We start from the raw sequence: 9,948 nt of genomic DNA on the forward strand, positions 1-9,948 counted from the left end.
GATTAGTATTCCCTTGGAATTCCGTCGGTATATTCCGAGGAAACACAAATTTTGTGTTTCCTCTGAATTTCCTCGGAAATTCCTCGGGATATTCCGAGGATTTCGTTTTCCGTCGGAATGTCCGTCAGAATACCGCTGTTTTCTTGTAGTGTAAGCTTATTCTTGGCCAAGAAGCAACAGCAATAACTTTTGCTGCACAACTCCGATCTCGATTCCGTTTGCTGCTACAGATTCCTGGAAACGAGATCTATCCCAAAATACATGGCGCGCACCCTATAATCCCCTGGATCGTACTATAAACCTCTCGTAAAACCACTCCTTAGCCATGTATCTGATGGTAACGGTTGGTGATCTCCACCATGTCATGACGAGGGTTGATAAAGGTTCCGGGGCGGCAAGGATCTCAGACCCTCCTCCGGTTAGATGATCATGACGATGGTGATCCTCTGATTACGACTTTGACGAACGGTGGTGTTGTGATGTAACGGCAATGATCACGGCATGTCTCTCCGGTGGACTGTGATGACTCAAGTCTTTGAGCCGTGGTAGTTGGTGATGATCGGTGGCTCCAGCGATAAGAAGAGGTGGACAATGGTGGTGATACACGACTGATGGTTCTCCTTTTACACCAAGAGAAATCCATTAAGAAGAAGAAGGAGATAACGTAGGTGGTGAGACGTATCGGCAACTTCTCTATACTCACATGTTTCAACGCTGGCGGCTGAGCTTTTGGTTTTAGCTAGAGGGAGATACTTACAATTTATATAAATGCACCCGGTTTGGTTCAGTAATTAATCCAAATAAATTTACAAGCCCGGTTTAGAGATACTGAGTCGTTACACGCTCACTAGAGTTTGGAAGCCCATCCATCTATATAGCAACTGTTAATAAGTGAAGTTTGTCGGACAATACTTTTGTTGTTGAATGTTATCCAAAATTAGTCAAACTTTTCTTTTAGTAAAGACATTAAACATGGAATCAGTCACGAAACAATGAGATGGAGGATAATAAAAACAAGCCTTTAAGTCGCTTGCCAAATGTGTTTGATTTTGATAGTATCTATTCTATTCTTTTAGCATAATTATGCAAAATTGACAACGATTGCTAAGTGACTAAGCAGCCATAAACAATACTGTAATCGAGTAAGATCAAGAAAATCTTCTTTCAAAAGAAAAAAAGAGTATAAAAGAAAAGAAACAAAGAAAAACCAGATACACTTTGTTTATGCATTATATAAATAGAAAAACAAAAACCTAACTTGATAATTAACTTAATTAGCTAATCACCTTTTTTTCTTTTGAAGCAAGGATGGATTACTCGGCGGCTCTGCACGCCTTGTCTGGAATTTGTGCCAAAGTCGGAACATAACTGAAGAGACGTGGAGCAACACGTGATCGTGGCCACTTTAGATCTATATAGACATTTTTATATGTGTCCCCAACAATATAAATTCTGGTCCTATGTTCATCGTCTGCGTAACAACACATGACTTTTTTATTCTCCTCGTCCACAAAGAAACTATTTATCCTTGTCTTACCATATATCACAAGCTTACATACTAAGAATTCTCTCCACGAAAAATCTTTGGCCTCATCAGTCTTAGTATTAGTCAACCATATCGTCATCTTTGATGAATCTGTGCTATCTCGATACTGGTATAAAAACGCAAGTTTCTCTTCTCTGACAACTGATAGAACTACAAGCTCATTATATGCTCATCACTAGTAGAAGGAAGAGGTAGACGTTCCAATTTCTCTGTTGTGAAATCAAATCTGAGTATGCTAATGTCTGAATCTAGCCAGTAAGTATCTCCCTTTAAAGACATGGCAGTCGTCGTGCCCAGTATCGAACCAATCATCACTAATAGCATCAAAAACCCTCCATGAATCAGAGTTAAACTCATATATTTCATATATACCAACTATGCTATTACAGCTCAAGATTTTGTAGCTATCAGACGATTTGTTGTTGTTTTCATATCCTAAATAATAACATGTGTAATAGTTACTAGATGGTCTTGACTGTATCCCACCTAGTTTGACCAGTACAAGGGTTCCAAAGAACAAGTCTATTGTCTTCCGTCTTGCATAACAATAAACCTTTACAGTGAAAGATGTTAGATATCTTGACATCTTCTGAATCCTTTAGACTCTTACGTTTACCCATAAACTTAATAACTTGATTGTGGAATAATTCGTGGAAATCAAAGCTGAATGAATAAACCGATTCATTATTCTTTAATTATCTGCGTTGCTGCTTTGCCCAAGTAGTTCTTGGTGAATATAGGATCCTTGAACAGAGCATACCATCGTTTGCAAGTTAATCGTAGCTGTTTTACAGATGTGGGTGGAACCCTAGAAAGAATTTCTGATTCCAGTTCCCATGGGAGATTGGGAGTTACCATTGTTTCTCTGACCTGATCTCCAAAGGAATAAAAAGAGAGGATGCTGAGAGAAAGTAAGAAAGCGTGACGAAGGCAAAGAGAAAGTAGGGCTTTAGGTTTAACTAAACAAACAAAAAGGGAGAAGAGATTAGGGTTTTAATCTTGTGAAATTCTGAATTCACAATTGGTATTGTTGAGAAATTAGTAAAGAAGATCAAGGCTAAAGACATGTTTAGACGTGGAGAGGAAGTAAAAATGTCTAAGGAACAACTCAAGTGATCTATTGGGATTGCAGGACCACAAGAAGAGCTGTTTTGTCTCAGTCTGATAAAGCAAAAGGAAACAACAGTCTGTCGGCTTCTGTACAAGAAGTTAACGTTGGGGTATTTAATGAACCATACGGACAAGGTGTGCTTTGGTTTGAAGCGACCCGGAAATGCTTTAGGTCAAGTGTGAGTTGTATTTAAAGGAGACAAAGAAGAGAGAGATAGATGAGAGCAAGAAAGAGAGAGCATTTCACAAAGTATAAGCTTGTAAGTGTTCTTGAGAGTTTGTAAGCAACATTTAAACCAAGATAGGCACTGCAAAGGCCTTGAGGTTACAAATACACTTGTAAACTCTGATTCTAGTGGATTCCGGGAGAAAGTTCCCGGTCCAGACTAACACCCTAGTTAACGGGTGTAACTGGGTTAACCATCTCTTGTGTTTTGCTCTGTTTCACTCTGTTCTGGTCCTCTGTTTTTTTTAAGTCATAACTGATTGTGTCTTGAGTCTTGATCAGTTCTGTGTAAATCTTGCATCTTGGTGTGTGTGTGTTGAAGTCTACAGATAGGAGACGTCCTGAGGTTGTGAGATTCTTCACATATTGGTATCAGAGCCATGTTCTGAGTGTGGTTTCTTTGGGAAAATCATGACTACTACATCGAGAGTGGAGCTGGAGAAGTTTGATGTTCATGGAAATTACATGTTATGGAAGGATAAGCTCTTGGCTCAGATGGATCTTCAAGGGCTGAGTAAAGCGTTAGAAGAATCTGATAAAGTCAAGAAGAAAGTTAGAAATCCAGATGAAACACCAAAAAAGAAGAAGGTAGCTGAAGAAAAGGAAGAAGCTTTAGCTGAAAAAAATCAAGAAGGCCAAGAGTACGATTGTTCTGAGTGTTACTAACAGAGTTCTGAGGAAGATAAGAAAGGAGGAAACCGGGATGCATAAGGCATTAGACATGTTATATCTTGCCAAAGCACTCCCAAATCGTTTCTACCTCAAGCAGAAACTCTATGGATTCAAGATGTCTGAAAGTCTGTCCATTGAAAGCAACATTGATGAGTTTCTACATCTCATAACAGATCCAGAGAACATTGATGTTCAAGTACATGATGAAGACCAAGCTATATTGCTACTTATGTCTCTACCAAGACAGTTTGACCAACTGAGGGACACACTGAGATATGGTACAGGAAGAACAACTCTCACTCTGGATGAAGTTGTTGCTGCAATATACGCAAAGGAACTTGAGAATGGGTCAAACTCAAGAGGGTCAAAAGGTCAAGCAGAAAGTCTATATGCAAGAGAGAGAGGGGATCAACGTCGAAGATCAGACAGTAGATACATAAACTCCAGACGTTCTAAATCACACTCAAACTCTAGAGGCAGAAAAGTATGCTGGTCTTGTGGTGAAGAAGGACACTTCCAGGGTTCTTGTCCTAACAAAGGCAAGTCTCAAAACAAACCAAAGCACCAGGGAAACAACAGAAAAGGAGAGGCTGCAATGGCGAAAGACAACAAGAACGAAGCTGCATGATTATATGTGCTGGAAGTTCTTTATTCAACAGACATAAATCTTGAGAATGAATGGGTTTTGGACACTGGTTGCAGCTATCATATTGATGTAGCGGAAACTACGATAACACAAGGATCTTATTTAGTCTAGGAATGCCTAAGATCAATGTCTTCTTAAATTCGTTGAGATCACCAATGATCTACCGAAAACAAGGAACAAATAGAGAACTCTCAATTTTTTTAATCAAATCACAAACTGAATACAAACTTAAGCCTATACGGCTATATATAAGAAATCATAAAACCCTAAAACATTAAAGATAATTATCCAGATAATAAATAAAACACTAAATAATTAAGATATTTATTCTAAATATCTATCTACATCATTCTCTTCGGGTTGGAGAAGATTCGTCCTCGAATCTTGATCGTAGTCTTCGAATCCAAAATGTTTTCCAATAAAAACTCTTCCTCGAATCTTCAATAGCATGTTTTGCACGATTTTTGCACAGATCTGTTTGTAACTTGAATCTTCACAAATCTTTCGCACAAAATGTTCACCCAACAAATTATTAAGATTCTGCACAAAATCTTCACAAATCCGTTTTTGCACCAATGGAACCCTCTTTAAAAACAAAGTCAATATGAAGGACATCGTCTTCATATATATCATAGATTGAATCACCATAGATTTCTCGATAGATCTCATGGTTCTCTTCTCTTTCAACAAAATAACTTTCGTCCATGATAGAATAGATGCGTATACTCACCATGACATCCAGAATCGTCTTCGATTGAGAAATCAAAGGAACCTGGCTCTGATACCAATTGATGTAGCGGAAGCTTTATATGATAGAACTAGAGATTTGATTCTGAGAATACCCGGAAAACTAGAATAACACAAGGATCTTATGTAGTCTAAGAATACCTAAGATCAATGTCTTCTTAAATTCGTTGAGATCACCAATGATCTTAGCCGAAAACATGGATTAAAGAAAAATCTCTTAACTTTTATTAATCAAATCATAAACTCATAAACTGAATACAAATCTAGGCATAGACGCCAATTTATATGAAAACCAAATAAACTATAAATTATTAAAAATCCTTTAAGATAATTCTAACTAATTAAGATAAATACTAAAACAGATAATAAACTAGATAATTATGATATTTGGAGTATATCCAAATATCATAGTTATCTAAGAATACCTAAGATCAATGTCTTCTTAAATTAGTTGACGTACAAGGACCGGTTTGAAACACTCAGAGACATCAGTGGAGGCTCAGTACGCGCGCATGGGAAACAAGACAACATCAAAGGTCAGAGGAGTTGGGACTGTAAGGATCAAAAATGAAGATGGCTCCATGTTTCTACTAACTGGAGTCAGATACATCCCAGAAATGGACCGGAACTTGTTGTCAGTAGGAACTATGGAGGAGTTAGGATACATTTTTGAATCTAAAGAAAGAATCTTGAGTATCCATAAAGATAACAAGATTGTCTTGAAGGGTAAAAGACATGGCAAATTGTATCTTCTACAAGAAAAACAAGATATGGGGCAGTCCTATGCTACTGAGAAGAGAAAGGATGACACTGTCCTATGGCATAGAAGATTATGACACATGAGCCAGAAGAATCTCTGTCTACTGGTGAAGAAAGGTTTACTTGACAAGAAGAAGATCTCAGTGCTTAATATGTGTGAAGATTGTGTTTATGGAAGAGCAAAGAAGGTCAGTTTCTCTGTTGCAACTCATGATACAAAGGAAAAACTGGATTATGTCCAGTCAGACCTATGGGGAGCACCTAGTGTTCCATTCTCTCTAGGAAAGTGTCAGTACTTCATATCCTTTATAGATGACTATACAAGGAAGACGTGGGTCTATTTCTTAAAACACAAGGATGAAGCATTTGATACTTTTGCGGAATGGTGTATCATGGTTGAAAATCAAACTGACAAGAAGCTGAAGGTGTTGAGAACTGACAATGGGCTTGAGTTCTGTAACACAAGGTTTGATAACTTTTGCAAGGAAAAGGGGATTGTAAGGCACAGAACCTGTGCTTACACACCTCAACAAAACGGTGTGGCCGAGAGAATGAATCGAACCATATTGGAGAAAGTCAGGAGTATGCTGAGTGATTCAGGCTTACCAAGAAGGTGGTGGGCAGAAGCTACTCAAACTGCAGTCACACTGATCAACAAGACACCTTCCTCTGCAATTAAATTTGAAATACCAGACAAGAAGTGGACAGGAAGATCACCAGTGTATAGCTATCTGAGAAGGTTTGGCTGTGTATGCTTCAGTCACATAGATGAAGAAAAGCTCAGTCCAAGAGCAAAGAAGGCAGTCCTATTGGGTTATTCTCCGGGTGTAAAGGGTTACAAAGTGTGGTTACTTGAAGAAAAGAAATGTCAAATCAGTAGAAATGTCATCTTCCACGAGAATGTTGTTTATAAAGATGTTATTCAGAAAGGGAAACAAAAGGAAGGTGATCAACATGAGTCCGAAAAAATGGTGTTTGACATTGATCTTGGAGAACCGAGTGATATCACCTCAGGTCGAGATCCTCTGAGTGATAATGATGTTTCAGGAGATGAATATTAGGATGCTGACAATCAAGAAGTTGTTTATGATCAAAACACTCATGATGATCGTGACTCGGAAAATGATCAGTACCAGGAGGAAGAGACAAATGGCTCACCAGAGAGCTACCATTTGGTTAGAGACAGATGGCGCAGAACAATCAAATCTACCAGAAGATTTGATATCGAGGGGTACTTTAGTGAAGACACTGATGATGAAGAGAACTGTTTTGACGCTGAAGTTCTAATCACTACGGTAGATGGTGACTCCAAAGAACCAGCCAGTTATCAAGAAGCCAGAGATGATGAAGACTGGGAATTCTGGAAAGGAGGAATGAATGAAGAGATGGACTCTCTTCTGGAAAACCACACCTGGACTGCTGTTACCAGGCCTAAGGGACAACGTGTGATTGGCTGTAAATGGATCTACAAAAGAAAGATTGGGATTCCAGGGGTTGAGAGACCAAGACACAAATCACGCATTGTTGCAAAAGGCTATGCTCAGAAGGAGGGAGTAGATTACACAGAGATTTTTTCACCAGTAGTAAGGCATGTATCTATAAGGATTCTACTTGCTATTGTGGTTGAAGAAGATATGGAATTAGAACAGCTTGATGTAAAAACGACTTTTCTACATGGTAAATTGGATGAGAAGATTTACATGGAGATACCTAAAGGCTATGAAGATCAGTTCAAGAAAGGACAAGTTTGTCTGTTGAACAAAGCTTTGTATGGGTTAAAACATGCACCAAGAAGATGGAACCAGAAGTTTGATGGATTCATGGCTGAACTTAACTTTGTAAGAAGCTACATGGATAGCTATGTCTATGTCAAGACATGTGAAGATGGTTCAAAGGTCTATCTGTTAATCTATGTTGATGACATGTTGGTGGCTGCGAAAGACAAAATACTAATCTCAGAGTTGAAGAAGAAACTCAGTATGAAGTTTGAAATGAAGGATTTCGGTCCAACAAAGAAAATTCTTGGGATTGAGATCATGAGAGACAGAGCAAATGGGAAGTTGTGGCTATCACAAGAGGGTTACATGGAGAATGTTCTAGAGTTGTACAAGATGGAACAAGCCAAAGAAGTTGTAACACCTCTGGGAGCTCGCATGAGATTTCGCTCTGCAACAAAAGATCAGTTGCATGATGATGAAGAATACATGAACACTGTTCCTTACACAAATGCAGTTGGAAGCTTGATGTATTCTATGATCTGTACTAGGCCGGATCTGGCCTATCCTGTGGAAATTTTAAGTAGATTCATGGGAAATCCTTTCAAGGATCATTGGTTGCGAGTAAAGTGGATCATGAGATACTTCAGAGGATCAATGAATACAAAGCTTTGTTACAGGAAAGGTTTAGAGTTTGTGTTGAAGGGGTATTGCGATTCAGACTATGCTACGGATCGTGACAAGAGAAGATCAATCAGCGGAGTTGTGTTTACTCTTCGTGGAAACACTGTCAGTTGGAGATCAAGGTTACAGAAGGTTGTGACACTCTCCACTACTAAAGCTGAATACCTGGCGATGAATGATGCAGGCAAGGAAGCTTTGTGGCTTAAAGGTCTCTTAATGGACTTATTCTGCTACTCTCAGAGTGCCATTGCTCTATCTAAAGACAATGTGTATCATGAACGAAACATGTTGATACCAAGTATCACAAGATCAGTGAAAGTCACAAAGATATCCACGCTGATCAATCAAGCCGATATCTTCACAAAGATAGTACCAGTCAGTAAGTTTAGAGTTGCAATAAACTTAGTGAGGGTCAAGTCTGAGTAATCAAGCTCAGGCTCCGGGAACAGGAATCCAAAGGAATTAGACAATTGTTACCTATCTCTATCTTTCTCAAGTTAAAATTTGTTTACTAAAGTCTTGTTGATCTGTCTTTACTAGGTGGAGATTTGTTGAGAAATTAGTAAAGAAGATCAAGGCTAAAGACATGTTTAGACGTGGAGAGGAAGTAAAGATGTCTAAGGAACAACTCACGTGATCTGTTGGGAACGCAGGACCACAAGAAGAGCTGTTTTGTCTCAGTCTGATAAAGCAAAAGGAAACAACAGTTTGTCGGCTTCTGTACAAGAAGTTAACGTTGGGGCATTTAATGAACCGTACGGACGAGGCACGCTTTGGTTTGGAGCGACCCGGAAATGCTTTAGGTTGTAAGCTCAAGAACTTGGAGCTTGATACAGTGGTGGAGTTTTGGTTCATGTACATGTGTTACACATGGAGAATAATGTGTGACACATGCTTCGGAGAATAAAAAAAGAAACGTCAAGATGCGATGATGTGTGATATTTCCATATGTTTGGTTGACGAAATAAGCATTAAACGAATGTTATTAGATCACAATTTGGAAGATTTGGTGATGCTAAAATATAGGAAATATTATATTAGATAATAGAAAAAGATTATTTAATATATATTGTGGGTTTACCTAACACTACAAGAAAACAGCGGTATTCTGACGGACATTCCGACGGAAAATGAAATCCTCGGAATATCCCAAGGAATTTCGGAGGAAATTCCGAGGAAACACAAAATTGGGTTTCCTCGGAATATACCGACGGAATTCCGAGGAAATATCAATCCGTCGGAATATTCCGAGGAAATTCCGAGAAAAAATGGGTTCCTCGGAAAAAATCGATGAATTCCGAGGAAATATTATAGCCGTTGGAGAGACGTTGGGGGATTTTACAAAATTCCGAGGAAATTCCGACGAACTAGCCTTTTCCATCGGAATTCCGTCGGAATTTCCTCGGTCTGTCGGCAGGATTTAAACTATAAATACAAGCACTCCTCTTCCTCTTCATTCACTCCATATCTTCATCATCTCTCTTACTCTATTTACACACGAATTTGATTCATAAAAAATATGTCTTCTTCAAATTATTTTCGTTCTTGGATCGATGACCTCATTTGGATCCGAACACGAGATTGCTTACGGAAGAATACCAACGAGCTATAACCGAATTCATGGGGTTAGTTCACCGACAACTGGAAGAAAAAACAGGTATGTTAAGATGTTCTTGCTCTAATTGTAAAAATAGAAAAGTTATTAAAGAGTGGGATGTTTGGACTCATCTATATTTGAGTGGGTTTACACGAAGTTACAAAATTTGGTATCATCATGGGGAAACTGATTATGAACATGGTAGTACTAGCGAACCTCAGCCAGCGGTTAGATTAGAAGAACCAA

The 9,948-nt window shown here is 38.7% G+C and overlaps 1 pseudogene; it reads right to left on the reverse strand.

Moving 5' to 3' along the window:
• Positions 1 to 2,404, reverse strand: part of LOC106338676 — a 15,013-nt pseudogene extending 12,609 nt beyond the window's left edge.
• Between the last annotated feature and the right edge of the window lie 7,544 nt (positions 2,405 to 9,948).

This window comes from Brassica oleracea, chromosome C1 (assembly GCF_000695525.1).
Source record: "Brassica oleracea var. oleracea cultivar TO1000 chromosome C1, BOL, whole genome shotgun sequence".
Taxonomy (NCBI): domain Eukaryota; kingdom Viridiplantae; phylum Streptophyta; class Magnoliopsida; order Brassicales; family Brassicaceae; genus Brassica; species Brassica oleracea.